Source organism: Melopsittacus undulatus, chromosome 5, assembly GCF_012275295.1.
Source record: "Melopsittacus undulatus isolate bMelUnd1 chromosome 5, bMelUnd1.mat.Z, whole genome shotgun sequence".
Classification (NCBI taxonomy): domain Eukaryota; kingdom Metazoa; phylum Chordata; class Aves; order Psittaciformes; family Psittaculidae; genus Melopsittacus; species Melopsittacus undulatus.
The window spans coordinates 77,079,473-77,094,860 of NC_047531.1; the positions used below are offsets into that span (position 1 = coordinate 77,079,473).

General features: G+C 39.9%; 1 protein-coding gene and 1 long non-coding RNA gene across 2 annotated transcripts in view; one reads left to right on the top strand and one right to left on the bottom strand.

Annotated features, from left to right (window-relative positions):
* Nucleotides 1-15,388, top strand: part of LOC101871346 (potassium voltage-gated channel subfamily KQT member 1-like) — a 465,763-nt gene that overhangs the window by 284,363 nt on the left and 166,012 nt on the right. The gene's annotated exons all lie outside the window — the stretch shown is intronic.
* LOC115946323 (uncharacterized) lies at nt 2,562-13,701 on the bottom strand. Its single transcript, XR_004080425.2, has 3 exons — nt 13,574-13,701; nt 8,583-8,682; nt 2,562-4,486 (listed from the first exon to the last, which is right to left on the bottom strand). It is a non-coding gene; the product is annotated as an uncharacterized lncRNA (long non-coding RNA).

Sequence of the window (15,388 nt, forward strand, 5' to 3'; positions counted from 1 at the left end):
AACGTGAGCCATTTTTTAAAAGAGCTTTATATAGTTTACAGCAAAATAGGTTCTGGCTTCTATGTCAGTTGGGAGAAGTGTTCAAGGTAATATTTATTAGCATTTAAATAGTCTGAATTTTACCCCTTTGTCTGCACACACATTTTACTTCTAAACCCTCCCCATCCTCCACCCCCAAACCATTAATGAAGTTTGTTGTTCTTAAAATAGCAGTTCTATTTGGAATACCTAATTGCTGGGTTTCCGTTATCATTCCTGCCTCGGTACACTGGTCAAAAAAAGTAATGTAAAGAGCAGCCCATGTGTCCCTATATTCAATAGGTACCTGTGTTCCCCCTCTGCTAGTCTCACAGCCTTCACAGTCCTGTGGCTGAGCAGCTCAGCTCCTTCTCTTAGCCACACTGTATTTAGACCTCTCTGTCACAAGCAGCAGACTCAATTGATGTGGACTGTAAAATAGCTGCATTTCTTTTTAAGCTGCATGATTTATTTATTTATTGCTTCTAAACTTACTTCTTGCCAGTGTCAAAGAAAAGACTGTACTTACAGCCTTTTCATCTTCTCCCAAGTGTTGCCTGCACACTTCACTGGCCCTGCATAGAAATATTTTCCCCTTCTAAGTGCACTTGCTGATTGGAACTAAATCCTCACAGGCAAACTGCAATGCTACTGGTACAATGTCATAATATTTCATAAGTCATTTATAAATATTATTGCCAGGGCAAATAAATTTCTCCAGAGTACTTAGTCTACCGCTAATAAATAGTTTATTTAAGCTTGTAAGAATGGTGACATTTCACTTTGAATATCTTTGGCCTCTTAAAAGTTGTTAGTGCAGAGAGTTGAAAAGGGAAAAATAAACTGGAAAAATAAGCAGCAGATATTTTGATGCCCCCCCTCCCCCCCATTTTGGCTTGCTTAAATGTCAGACTACATGTCTCTGTGTGAAGCTGGATAAAGTGTTTGCTTAATGTATATTATTTAACATCTAATTTAGTATGTCATTCCCTCTTATTTTCCCTTTTACTGCTGCATACAGCTGAAATATGAAATAGAGTTTGAGCAGGTTGCCTCTCATATCAGTAGAGGCAATTAAATTTCTTTTGTTACTTTTCTCTTTTGGGGTAAGAACTATAGATGTGATGGTGTTTGGGGGTGTTTGCTTTTTTTGTTCATTTTTGGTGTGTTAGGGTTGGCTTAGATTTATCATAATTATTTGTCTTGTTCTTCAGTTAAAAATGTTGGGGTTCAGATGGGTAGTTGAATAGTGATATGGAGACAGAGACCAAAAAGGGTACAGGGGTTTTTAACATCCTTGTAACCACATTAAACTTTTGTGACAAATGCTAAAGAAAAGAGGTACTGTACCTATCTTTGGGAAAAAAAAATGCAACGAACTAACAGTGACTGGCACAGGCACGTGGCTGCCAGCTCTGCATTTTGGACAATAGACAATGGTTTCTTGGTTGAGTTTTTGCACTGGGGGCTGTAGGAGATTTTTTTGACAGCTCAGGAAAGGTGTTAACTCTCAGCTCTCTTCAAACAACAAGAATTCATGTCAAGAATAAATGCTGAATATTCTTTCATGTGCTTCCCATAAAATTAGGAGGAGGTATAAAGCAGATCATTTTATTTGAGCATGTGTGGGAACGGTATATTTCTGCTGCCATCATCCAGCATTTAAAAAAAAAAAAAAAAGAAAAACTTAAAAAAAAGCTCCATTTTAAATCTCCAGTGATTTTTAAAACAATCCTGTTTAAAAACAACATCCCCACATCTCTAAAGATGGTTAATACCTCTTCTGGCAGATGACTTCATACCAGGCTCTGCCAGATGAGAAGCCATGACTGGGCACTCTCCAGAAACTCTGGGAACAGGCAGGGGAAAACCTCAGCAAACTCCAAACAGATACAGGAGGGGAAGCATTTTAAACGAAGGGAGTCATCTGGATCTTGGTCAAAGACTTCTGGTGTAAAGAGCCTGGAAAATTTTGTACATACCTCAACCAAAGTAAGACTAGAGGGAAGGGAAACAAACCTCCCATGTGCTCTTTAGATGACAAATGACAAGTTTTCCAAGAGCAAAGCAGGAAATTTTCTGCACTTACAAGTTTATGACAGCAGGGGTGTACTCTCTTGCAAAATTTGATTTGCACATGATACTGATGACATTTATAGAGGCTGGGAGGAGAGGATCGCTCTTCTTACTTGGGTTTGTTGGTTATGATGCTTGTGCTAAATGGACTTCCCCTGTGTTCATGCTTTTTACCTCAGAATAACAGAAGCTTCTCTTTTTAGTTTCCTGTGTATGAGGTTTTTGTTTTTTGGTTTTGGTTTTGTTGGGGTTTTTTTTGTCTGCTGGAAAATATCAATTGATTTTCTGAGTGGTGGTTTCATTTGTTTCCTTCCCAGAAGTGTTTGTTCTGAGGGCCTTGGCTGGTTTAGATCGTGGCATCTGCCAGGTCCTTCTATAATATTCATCTTGATCCTTAATGAGCAACATGGATGACATTGAAAGGCAGAATAGAAAGTTTCACTAGTCTATTAGAGTAAGTGTCTGAATTAAAAGACAATAAAAAGACAATTTATTTTCAACCATATTTATACATATGGCTTGAGAAAATTATGGTCTTCAGGTTCAGTAGTCAATAAGGTTGTGACAGTATAATCCGTCTGAATCATTTTCTGAGAACTTTCAAACTTACTGGATGGATGGTTATACTTTTTGGTCCTCCACCTCTAGGAGAGTGTACAGGAAAGGGAGAAATGTCTCCACAGCATTAACAATGAACTTCAATGGTAAAGCTTTAGGATTGTTTTGCTGTGAAAAGACATGGACTGGTCTTCATCCCTGGGCTCCAAGTGCAGGTCTCAGGATGAGTATCCAACCTGAGAAGCCTCTGTGCTGATTCTTGGACACACCACTAACATTTTCCTCTGAAAATTTAAAACTTTGGTCCTCATACTTAAATGACCCCACAGATTCTAGAGGGACCATGGTTCAGCCAGCACTTCTGATGCACCTGTGCTCCTTATTCTCCAAGGAGGGAGAAGACAGGGAGAATAACTACTGCAAACATTTGAGTTACTTTCCAGCTGTATTTTCTGTATTTCCTACCACATCCCCTTAGTCCCTTTCCTGATCATACTTATGTAGGATGGAGAGCCTTACAGGAAGGCAGAATGCCTTCTAGATGTTGATTTTTACCTTCTCTATGGCCTTCAGGTCGTGTAGCAAGCAGTATAAGGCTTTATGTGTGTTTAATATCAATGGAGTATTTTAGCTTGGACTCTTTCCTTTATGGGCTGCATATAAAGGCACATTTTTGAGATTCCAGTTTCACTCATAAAACCCATCACTAGTTGCAAGCTGTATTCTACTCAGTAAAGCTGTCAAAATTGCCGGTTTCAGCTTTGATCATAGTAACAGATCTGTTTGACCCCAAATTTTCAGAAGTGTCTCTTACACATAGGGGAAAAATCATTGCCTGTTCCAAAAGCAGACTCCAAAGCTTAGGGAAAATTATGCTGTTGCATGAGAACATTTTGACTATTACTGAACTTTGCCAAAAAGAAGTAACTTGAAATTTAAGTGACTAATGAATATGACAGCCCCTGGAAAATAACTTTTGTGTTTGCAAAGGCAAAATGACTGTTTTGCCTTTTTGCATGCATAGAGCTAACTCTTTGGATGTCAGTGGTGTAGCTGATAAAAGCTAGATTTTGGGATAAGTAGGTGTTATCTTGTGTTTATTATAGATGCTATCAGTCTGAAAAATTACAGATCTTTAAAACTGCTGAATACCACTTCCAGATATTTAAATGTGCTTCAGAGAAATAACTAATATAGAACAGTTTATATTTCTGTGAGCCCTTATGGCTGTCACCTGGGTTTGGTCAGAGCTGAGAAGGCTGGCTGGTCTGTGAAGGCTCCTGTCCACAGCTGACAGACCTGCAAGTGGCTGTCAAAGGTTGCACTGCAAACTGTCAGAAGACTCAGTTAATTCAGCTGATAGAACAGGAGGGTTTCCTTGGAAATGCTGTTAAGTCTATCCAGAAATGGAGAAGGTGGCTTTCCCATTGAGGTACCTCTATTAACTGGAAAAAATCCCAGATAGCACTCAGCTTTCACATAGCTGCATCCTAGCCATCTTGTCTGTAACCAAGCTCCAAACAGAGTTTGATGCCTTATTTCTTCTTATGTTCGAGCATGATGCTGTTTTCTGGCAGAGACAAGCCCTGGGGAAAGTATGGCTGCATGTTCCACCCCAGTGCACGTCTGGTATCATGCATGGTGTTCAGTGTTGTGTAACACAATTCTTCACCTTCTTGGGTTTCAGATTCCAGTAGTGCTACAGCCAGTGGAGCTGCACCAGCACTGAAAACTGTTAGGAGTTTTTCCTACTGAGGAAAAGAAACAGAACTGAGGCAGGACAGGGTCATGGGCAGGAACTGCAAAGAACATACACTTGTCTCTCCTTAAGAGTCTGCAGGAAAAAACAAAACCAGTATGTTAAGATTTGATGAGAACGGGGTGGAGGTGAAGTTCCCAAACTCTTTCTTTTTTTTCCTAATTGTCTGTGCATGTGGCCAGTAAAACTGAAAAATACTCTGATTCACCCAGAGAAAGGTAACATTTTTCATGATAGTAAACCAACACTGTATAAATACCTGCAATCCCAAGATCTTAACCTCAGGGACAGCATGGCAAAAGCAGTTTAGAAATCTTATGCTCAGAACTTCATCAGAACAGTGCTCTCTTTCTTTCTCTCTGAGTTTTTAATAAACATCTCAAGTTGGGATGACTGTCAGCACTTTCTCCTGGTAAGACACAATTTTACTAAATATATATTCTATACATGTAGCTATAAATATATACACACACAGAGGATGCACTTTCTGTAGTAAGTCAAGTTCCATTTCTATTCCATTTCCTGATTTATTCAGTGTGCATGTTGCTGTAAATGTTTTTTTATTCGTTCACATTTTTATTTGCATATGTCTAGTTGTGAGAAATTTTGTGACATGGTTTTACACATGAGCACTTTTTCAGTTCCTCTGCCTCTATAGCTGTTCATTTCTGTAACTTGGGGACTTGGTTAGGGCACAGCAGCAAGACTGAATTCCATGGCTTTAAGAAACTGGCTCTTGTGCCTGGAAACATAATCAAATTATTTTAAAAACAAAATGAAAAAGTCAAACAAATGATAGCCCATTTAGATAATTAATTGTATACTTTTCTAGATGTAAGGGGTTATGCAATAAAATTAAAGGAGAAATAAAGTCAAAAGCAGTTCAAAGGTATTCTTCATTTCCCCAAGTAAACATATCTAAGGAAGTCAGTGACACATAGATTATCAAGTAGAAGAGTTTTGCAGTAGTAGATACTTCATGGGTAGCTAGAAGACATTATTCAGCGTTTTCTCAAAACCAGACATATGCCTTTTCATGCCTCAGAACCTCAGCCTAACAAATCCATGATGGATTTAGAAATTTCTCATATAGCCAGGTCATCTTTTATAAATGCCCACTAACAATGTCATCACCTCTCTGAGACATCTGTTTATCTAACCCAGATGCTAGAACCTGTTTTACTTTGAAATGAGACTAAAACTTGTACTAAAAGTATCCTGACTTTACACTCTGTAGCTGAAAGCTCTCTCTGAACAACAGAACAATGAGTGTAAAAACATGGTGAAGAGTGAAGGAGCTCCAGTCGAGCTATCATATAGCTCAGCAGCTAAAGGAACTCCCTAAAGTAGAACCAGACCAGCATAATCAAAACAGCCCTTTGTGATTTTTGTATTCCAGAAGCCTCTCTGAAGTAAAAAATTGAAGCAAAATAAAAGATATTGCTGGCTTGGCCTTTTTGCACTAGAAGACAATACCCTAATCAAAGAGACAACTCACCTTAAGCCATTTTAACGAAGTCATTAACCAGGTTTTAGATATGTGTTTAACCAATGATTTTTGTGCTTCTCTTAAGAATCAAATGACATAATCATGCGTGGCTTATGTTGATCTGGGGTTATAATAACTGTATTTATCCTTTATAGAAAATGTGCAGCTATTCTAAGTCCACAGTGAGTGTCTAAGATTTCTATGTATAAAACTGAGGTCTACACAGTGCTGAGATCCTCTCTACCTGTGGATTTCTCCTTTTCCAGAAAAAGGAATGGAGGAATGGGTGGACAGCTACAGAAACCTGCACCTGCACTCACTGACCCTGCACTCTTCTGTATATTAACTTTATCACACAGGTCAATCTTTAGGGTTCTGCAGAGTCCTTCAGCCTGAATTTCCCTCAAAAATGTGATTTCCTCTCTGCAACTCCTGTAAGCTAATTCAATGACCTATAAGCAAATCCAGTGACCAAAAAAACCTTTGTTAAGACAGAGTTAAAATTGCCCAGTGGTTTCTCATGTCTTTCCTGAATGCCTTGCTCAGCAAATTCAAACCTCTGGAAAAACAGAAAATGAGGAGTCCTGGCGTATACCAGCAGAACCTTAACTGTGACCCCCTGGAAGTCACTGCCTGGGATTTACTGGCATGCTCACCAAATGAGTTCACTGCAGTAGGTTTTGCTGAGCCTGACGTTCCAGAGCTGCATGTGCTATCAGCAGGCGAGCTTCAATCTGCATTTGTTTTTATTTTGCTTTGGTTTTTTGTCAGTAAATTTCCTGTATTTCAAACAGGGTCATAGGAGTATTTTGATAGAATTTAGAAAAAACATGCTTTAGCCTTCCCTTTGCTTCCATTGCAGTCATCTCTCTGCTCGATGCGATTGCAATGCATGTCTTACCCTGGCATCTTACCCAGTTCAGACAGTTTCCCCTTTGTCTGTCATGTCTCTTATATCTTATCAGACTTTAAAGGGAAGAATACACCACTTGCAAACTCCTTGCACCTGCTGACTTTGCCAGCCACTTCTTCTTCCTCCAGTTTCTCTCCCACTGCCTCTTCATGAAGTCCTGCTTTTCAATACCAACAGTCCCTTCTCAGGGCTGCACTCCTCTGTGTTTTTACACCACTCTGTGCCCTGCCTCCTTTCAACTCCCCCACCCAACAGTTTTGCAGTGAGCATTCACATATCATAGAATCACAGAATAGTTTGGGTCAGAAAGGAGTTTAAGATCATCTGGTTCCAACCCCACTGCCATGGGCAGAGACATCTCACACTAGACCATGTTGCCCAAACTCTAGATCATTTTGTCCAATGTACTTTGCTTTCCTCTTGCAAATGTATTATATCTCCCCAGCAAAACCCCGGCTTTCTGAGCAGGAGCTAGTTGTAGCTCTCTGCCTGTGGTTTATCACTTCTGTCTTTCTTTGATCATTCCGGGACTGGCTACAGCTCACCTTCCAAATCCATGGTATCTCCATTTGAACCACACAGGATCTGTCACAAAAGGCCTAACACAATGTTGCATTTATACATATCACAGTCCGATTTAGACCAGGAGTATTCACACATGAAGTATCTCCCATAAAAGGTTTATTGTCACTTCTCCAACAACTGGAATCAATTAAGTTAGGTAAGGAACCATAATTTGAAGCCCAGGAACACTCACAATAATCCCAACAAAAATCAGACCTACTCCTTGTAGGACAGGACAGGACAAGAGAGGAATTGATTTGGAGCGAAGACAGGATTTTGGGAGCACCCTGCTCAGATTGTTTCGAACTTGTCCATGATGCCAGCAAATTGCAGTGTAAACTAAATAAGTCTGGGGGGGGGAGGTGTTAGACACTTGAAAATCAGCCCAATTGCAGCCAAAGTTTTAGGGCTGTCCCACTTTAATTGTAGGATAACCAGAGTTCTGCTACAAACAACATTTCTCCTGTAGTCTGTGTTAAAACGTGAAGGAAGTAGGTGATATTTTTCTTGTTATCTTTTCTTCAAAATATTTAGTTGTTCATATACTATGGTGAAGGAGGGCTTTAAAGTAACCTCAGTAGAAACCTCAGTGGGACCAGAAGTGTGAAATTCTTCACAAAATCAGGTCTTGTGTTGGAGAATACTCAATTTCTCACAAACCCAGAACAATTTAATGGATAAAAAAGTCAAAAGCTTTAGGAAAACTCTAATCTCAACTTCCTATATGTAGAGTTATACAAGGAGTAATATTCTTAGGCATGTTTCTTAAAGTAAGTGTACAGTATTGGCTCTTCAGTTCCAAGATGGAGCATTGCCAGACCTTTCAGTTTTAATGCTGATGTTGGTAAATAATGTACAGTTTTTGGTTAACCATACAGGTACAAATTTGTGGGTTAGACCAAAAAAAGCAAAGCCAGCACACTGACAGAAATTGATTCAAAGGTAGATTCTCTAATAGTTGTGCTCTTGTTCCAGTCTGTCAGTCTGAAATGAAAGCTCAGTGCCCTTTTGATTTGAAGCAGAGATTTATGGTTAATTATAGCATTTCCCGTGATTACATGTTTGTGCCTCAGCAACTGCTAGATGAGGAGAAAAGTTGAAACAACTTTAGGACTAGCTCTATCAAAAGATATACATTCAGATATCTCAGCATGGGCCTTTCCTTATTTCCTTATTAAGGAGAATACATGACAAAAATTACACACCACCAGTCATCCAGAAAGCTGGCAGCAGGAGACTGTGATTTCCTCCAGTGCTTCTGTCCTTCACCTTTTCTTCTATCAGCAAGTTGTTCAACGTCCCCATCTGAAAAATTACAACAATGTTCGAAGGTTAGCAGTGCAACTTATCCAGACTATGAGTTCTGCAGAGATAACACAAAATATTTCACCATTAAGAATATATAGATTTGGTTATGAAAACATTAAATGACAAAAATTCTGCTGCTGTCTATTGCTGACAGAAGTGCTGCCTTAGCTAGGTTGAACATCTAAAACATGCCTAAAATCACTTGGAATTCATGGAGGAAAAGGCTTCCCCATTCTTCATGCCAGCAGAGTCCTTGGAGAATACCTCCCACACAACAACTCTGAGCTCAACACAAAACAAAAGCCAGCACCCTTTTCTCTCTAGGCAGAACTGGGGGAGGCAGTGCCCATGTTTTGCAGATAACTTCAGGGCTTAGCATACTCAGGGAGAATGTGAGAGACCCTGGAGAGACCCAGGGAGAGGAAACCTGAATCTGATTGATACCTTAATAAGGGAGCCACTGTGGAGGGTTGCAGGAGTAATGGACTCCAAAGAGAGGCTCTCCTGCTCACTGGTTATGATACCCAGATAGAAAGATGAGAGATCTGAGCTGAGTGCCCAGCTCTCTGTGCTATTTCTCCTATTCAGACTAATGAAAGTGTATTTGAAAAACAAGTTGCCAACAGATACACTATTGGAGAGGTTTTGTTAATCAATACAATTCTAATTAGTAAAATACTGGAGAGCTTCCAACTGATCATATATAAAATCCACTGCAATTATTTTCATGTTTTATTCCCTTCAGTTATCTGTCAGTGCTACATTTAGTATCTTGGACGACAAAAGTTTGTATCTGTTCATATCAAATATAAAGGAGATGTGAATGAAGTTCAGGAAGGTAAATGTGTCACACACAACTGAGTAGTCTTTGCTAAAAAAAGAGTAATGGCTTGTTTCTGAACAGATTTCTTCAGATTTTCTCTTTGGGGGTGAAAATCCATATAAAATGGCTGCTTGAGGTTTTATATTTTACAGCCACAGCGTACAGTAGTTAAAACCAGTCTTATTTCCAAAGTTTTCAGCATTTGGGAAAAGTCTGAGTGACAGACCATGATACCAGACATCCCATAAAAGTGCTTTTACAGTAATTCTGCTGTTTATTCAAAATGTATGATTGCACATTGCACAGTAAGCATAACATTAGTGAGTTCCCATCCTGTTTCATAATTTGCATTATAGTTGTCTGAGGAGCTATATTTAAAAGAAGCTTTGTTTACTTTCTTAGCTGAAGGCTCCTATAAACAGTATAAAAAGGCTCCTATAGGAGCTGAAGGCTCCTATATTTTTCTTTTAAATTTGTGTACAAGGAGAATATTAAAAACCAGACTACTGTGCCAAATGTTCAAAGGCTTTTTCTCCCCTCAGCTGCTACTTTTAGGATCATGGAAACACTGCTTTTGTTTCAGTAGAAAAGCTAAAATGAACCTTAATGAACTGAAAACTAAAGAACACATCAGATTTTAGATAGGGGGTAGCTAAGTATAGCTACAGCTGTACTGGAGATACAGCAATGAAATGCAAGTATACTTTGGAGATACTCAGTAACTGAATTAGAAGATTAGGATCACAGAATTCCTTCTTGTGGGGGAATGCCTGTTATGTCAAAATGAAAAGAAAACTCATCAAAATTACAGAATTTATTTAAAAAGAGGAAAAAAGAAAAAAGCAGCAACTTCAAAGTGAAAATAATAACAACTTATGCCAAGCCTTTGAAATACATAGGATGTTTTATTAAATGTACATACTAATATATGTTCCAAAGTCCAGAATTTTTCAAAAGCATACATTAACCTGCACCTGGATAGTAATTCTCCTAGCCTTGAAGATGGCTGAAATTTGCTCAGCCTCATGAGAAAAAAAGGCCATTCATTCTTCTGGGATCCCCTGATTGTCACTTGGGATTGAAACCAGGGGGTAGCAGGGTACAAAGAAAGGAGTACTTTAAAGAGCATATGAGTAACATTCATTCAAGCCACTGACACCAGAAGGAAAATGCAGAAATCAAGTTATCTGTTATAACTAGCCAGAAGCTAGATTTCCCTGGCAGTGTTCAAGACCAGGTTGGATGAAGCCTTGGGTGATATGGTTTAGTGTGAGGTGTCCCTGCCCATGGCAGGAGGGTTGGAACTAGATGATCTTGAGGTCCTTTCCAATCCTAACTATTCTATGATACTATGATTCAGGGGCTATTGCAGGTGTGTGCTCAGCTGCCTCAGGAGAGGAACAGTTTTTCCCCACAAACGAGTCTGAAGGAGAAAGGTGAGGTGTGTTTCAGGTCTGCAGCCAAAAGAGCTAATACAGGGACAGGGCTAGGCTTCCACAATTAATACAGGAGAGGTGTTGACTGTGTACATGCTCTGACCACCTGGTAAACATAGGTGATTAAATAAATTATTGTCATTTGGAAGGTGGCATCCTCTATTGAAGCAAGGCGGGGAATTAGGCAACCTAGGATAGAGTTTATCAAATGTAAATTTATGTCTGAGCTAGCTCCCTGTATTGTCAGTGTAGGAAAAAAAAACCACAACCCTGAAACACATTTGAGGTATAATTCACCCTAAAGCACGTGTCTGACAGAGGGTGAGGTTAAGTCTTTCTCTTGAACTATTTGTTTCTTTCCATTGACTTCTAAGGGAATCTGGATGTCTAATTCAAGTGTAAAGGAGATGAGATCTGTCCCATTCTTCATGCCTGGTGTAGAAAGAGGTATATTTTCTCTTTCTTAGTAGTAGAGGGTGATGTTTTCCCTGTGATAGCTGAGATGTGGAGGGAAAGGGTGGCTGTCTTTAACCTGATGGAAATGATTTAGAATATGGTCACAGCCTGTCCTAGACAATTTATCACTGAGATTAAGTAAATCCTTATCCATTCTGTCTTGGTTGCTCAGGACATTAAAGTTAGTATTTTTCTGTTCCCAGATACATTTGATGCATCAAAATCTCATTATGAGTTTTAGGCATTCCTCACAGGCTGGAATTTTGCTTTTGAAATGTGGTCCTCACTTGATAGTCCTATGATCTTCTCTGTTTTCATTAGGCTCCACAACAGCCTTCAGAGTAAGACCTTAGTCATTTTGGTAAAAGATTGCTGTGCACCTTCATATGAAACTACAAAATAGGATACAAAAAACCAAATAGAATTATTTTAAGCTGACTTTAAAAAGAACCGGGAACTATTTTTAGTGTGTTTACTACTTGTCAAAGGGATTTTCTGTTGTCTCAAACCCAGACCACTGAGGTTTACCACTGCTTGTATAACGTTTTTCAATAATGCCATTCCTTTTTAAATAATTGGTATGGCTTCATATGGCTTCAGAAGCCCTCCTCTGTCTGTGCAGCCTGGAAGGGAGGATTTGCTTCATGGTGGGGGTGAAAGAGGGTGCAGTTTCTGGGTCTGGCTTTGAGCTCAACGTGACCAGTGGAGCTACTATGGACTTCGTCCGGCTCTCTGATGACAGAGTTAGGCCCAGGACTGTTCTGGTCTCACTGAAGTCTACTTAGTTTCCCGATAAAGATACATTTCTAGATATAGCGCCTTACATTGGATGCAGGAATGTTTACCCATGCAAAGTCAGGCAAGGTAAACACTTCTTTTTGGTCAGTATCTTTTTAATGGAAATAAGTCTTAAAGTATATTTGGCATCACCTTGGCATGCTGGAGCTAAATACAGGGACTGTCTTCCTTTTTTGGTATCTATTATTTCTAATTTCCTTTTCACTTGGGAAGAGGTGATTTAGTGATCCTTCATTATAGGTGTGTCAGAGTGGATGTTGCAAGCGCTGTGAATTTTACATTCACCTTTTGAATAACACAACCCTGAATGAATCTGTTGACAGAAGCTGAGCAATTTAAAAATATATTTGAAAGTATGCAATGGGATTATGACAGAGGGCTGGGCCAAAAAAAATACAAGCTTTTACTATGCCTTTGCAATTGCTTAAGCACAAATTAAATGCATAGTTTGCACTGTCTGTTGTTCTCTCTGTTTCAAAGAAGAATGTGTTGTGAAGTACATATATTCAGGACTGTGCCAGCACGTTGTTTCGCCTTTGATTCTATTAATGGATTATTTGTTAATTCTTTCTGTTTATTTGTGATGTGCTGTGACTCGAGATGTGGTGTAAACTTGTCATTTTGTTAACATAAATGTGACTTAAAAGCTATTTATGAGAGTCGTTTATTTGAAATCTTTAAACAGGAGGATACATTTCTGACCAGGCTGTTACTTTTGTGTAGATTGCAATCACCTCATCAGTTGGGACTACTATAGCTTTGAAGAGCAGTAAAGACCACTCTTTGCCATACTGAAAAGGTCTTTGTGGTCTTTTCTCCTTACTTTTGTGAAGCTAAACAATCTATTTTTGGTACAAAGATGGAGGAAAAAAAAAACTTTAATATAAATTGTTAGGTTTTTAAAAACAGCATTGCTTCAGGAAGCTCCCTATATAGGACACACTAGTGAAACAAAAACATTTGAACATTACCCAGAGGAATAATGCATTATCTTGGGATCACTATGCCTCACATCTTCTGCTTGTGCTGAGACATAGACTTCAGCTGAGTCCCCAAGAAATTTGAACTGACAATACTTTTTTTTTCGCTCATGACAATTTAATGACTGCTTTTCTGCTGTAGAATCAGGGAGATTCATTAAATTTCAGCACAGAGGGCCTCTGGCCGAAAAAGACTAAAAGTCTTTTTTCCAGGGCTTGAGTTTCTCCACTGTTACAGATAAGCAGAGTTCTTATTGAGTCTTGCCCTAAATTATGAGATTCCAGAACAGCACTAGTGGGAAAGGGAGGACCAAAACACCACTTGCTAAAGCAACAAGTTGTGCTAGGCAAAGAGCAAGGTACAAATACTGCAGAGAAGATGGAGCTCTCCCTACCTGGAAGAGCAGCAAGTGCTTCTCATTGTGGGCTGGAGTTGCTGGTGGGGTTTCACTAGCAAGACCATGAGCACTGTAAGCAGCAGAGCAGCAGCTGCTGGTGCCTTGAATGGAGAAGAAAGGCAACTCCCTGCCTGCAGCTGACTCAAAACAGTTGTGCTGTTCCTCCCCAGCAGGAAACACACAGCCTTGGGCTTCCTCTCAGAGTCCCACCTTGCAGGTGTCCTGCCCCATCACAAAGAGCCTCAATCTGAGGGATGGGTGTGCCAGGAAACACCACCAGTTGGCCAGGTCTGTGGTGTGAGCACATACCCCACCCTTTAGTTTAGCTCTAAGCACCCTCATAAGAGATGGTGAGGTACCAGATTACCATGATAACCATTTTCTGTCAACCCCAAGTGACTGGTCCATAGGCAAATAGCATATGTGCTTTGCAGTGGTAATAACCGTGTAGTACAAACTCCATGTAATTTGGTGTGACAGTTGTGTTTGCTCTCTTTTCTGGTTTTGTTCTTTTTGTAGTAAATGTTTCCATTCATAACTGGTTTCAAGTTGCTGAAACAGTGAACATAACTGGTATTCAGCTCCTGGGAAAACAACTGAAAGGTAGCAAGGGAGTTGAAAAATCAAGTGAGACACAATTTTGTAGTTCAAGTTTTCCAAATAGAGTAAGAGATTAAAAATTCTTGTACATACAACCAGTGTATATCCCTGGCTAATAATGTATGTCTCCAGGTGAGTTATATGGAAGCAGGATGCTCCTTCAGGAGCAGACTTCAGCCTTAAATAATATAGTAGTGTCTGTGGTCTGATGCTATGTACAAAATTTGACTGTGGCAGCAAGTTTTGATCTGCTTTTTTTGTCTGTAATGCCAATATCTCCCTTATAATAGAGGTCAGAAGTAACTTAGGATTTACTTTAGTGTATTCCTTCGTTGTACTGGAGTAGTACATCAGATCCCCAGTTATGCAGCAAGACACTCTACTAACACATAGCAGAATGCAAGAAGCAGTAGGATCACCTTGTGCCATTGTTACTTGTGCTGAAGATCCCTGTCCTTTCCCAGGAGTCCCACAGGGGGACCCTCTGTTCCCATAAAGAGTTGAAGGGCTGAGTAGCACCAGCAGCAGCTGGGTGGACAATGTGTGTCCGAGCCTTTGTCTGGTGCTCTCAAAAGTGTTGTTAATGGGAGATCCTGGAAAGAAATTTGGCATTTGAGTCACTCTGCTCACGCATAGTGAGTCATGGGGCTGGGAAGTCGCAGTTGGATGAGTCTTGCCAAGTGTGGGCAGAGTTGGTGGAGCTCTGGAAGAACTGGACTCCCTGGGAAGCTACAAGCCAGCTCTAGTTTGCATGTATGGTAGGCTCCCTCCTTCCCCAAGCCACAAATTCTCCTGGGCTCATTCCTGTGACATTCCAGATGGTTAGCTGCACAGACATTACTCCCTTTTGGTAGATATCTGATCTCACAAATAAATGCTGTACACCAACAGATCTGACTGTGAGAAGGGAAAGGGCTAACACTGCTTGAACTCCTGTTACTGTCTCCGGTAATCCTGCTTTCCTGCCCAGTGAGGGTGTTCTTGGGGAACTCAGCAAGTGTTGGTGGCAAAATGCACGGCATCGTCCTGTGAGCTCTCTGGAAGGAAGTGTAATATTGAAATAAAAATAGGACAATTGATTTGTGAGCTGAGCTCTGCATTGACACAAAAAGGGTCATTGAGAGGGCTTTGCAAAAAGGATATTTGAGAAAGTACCCAAGTTGCAGAAATCCTTAACAATGGGTTTTTACTGTAAAATGCTTAAGTGAGCCT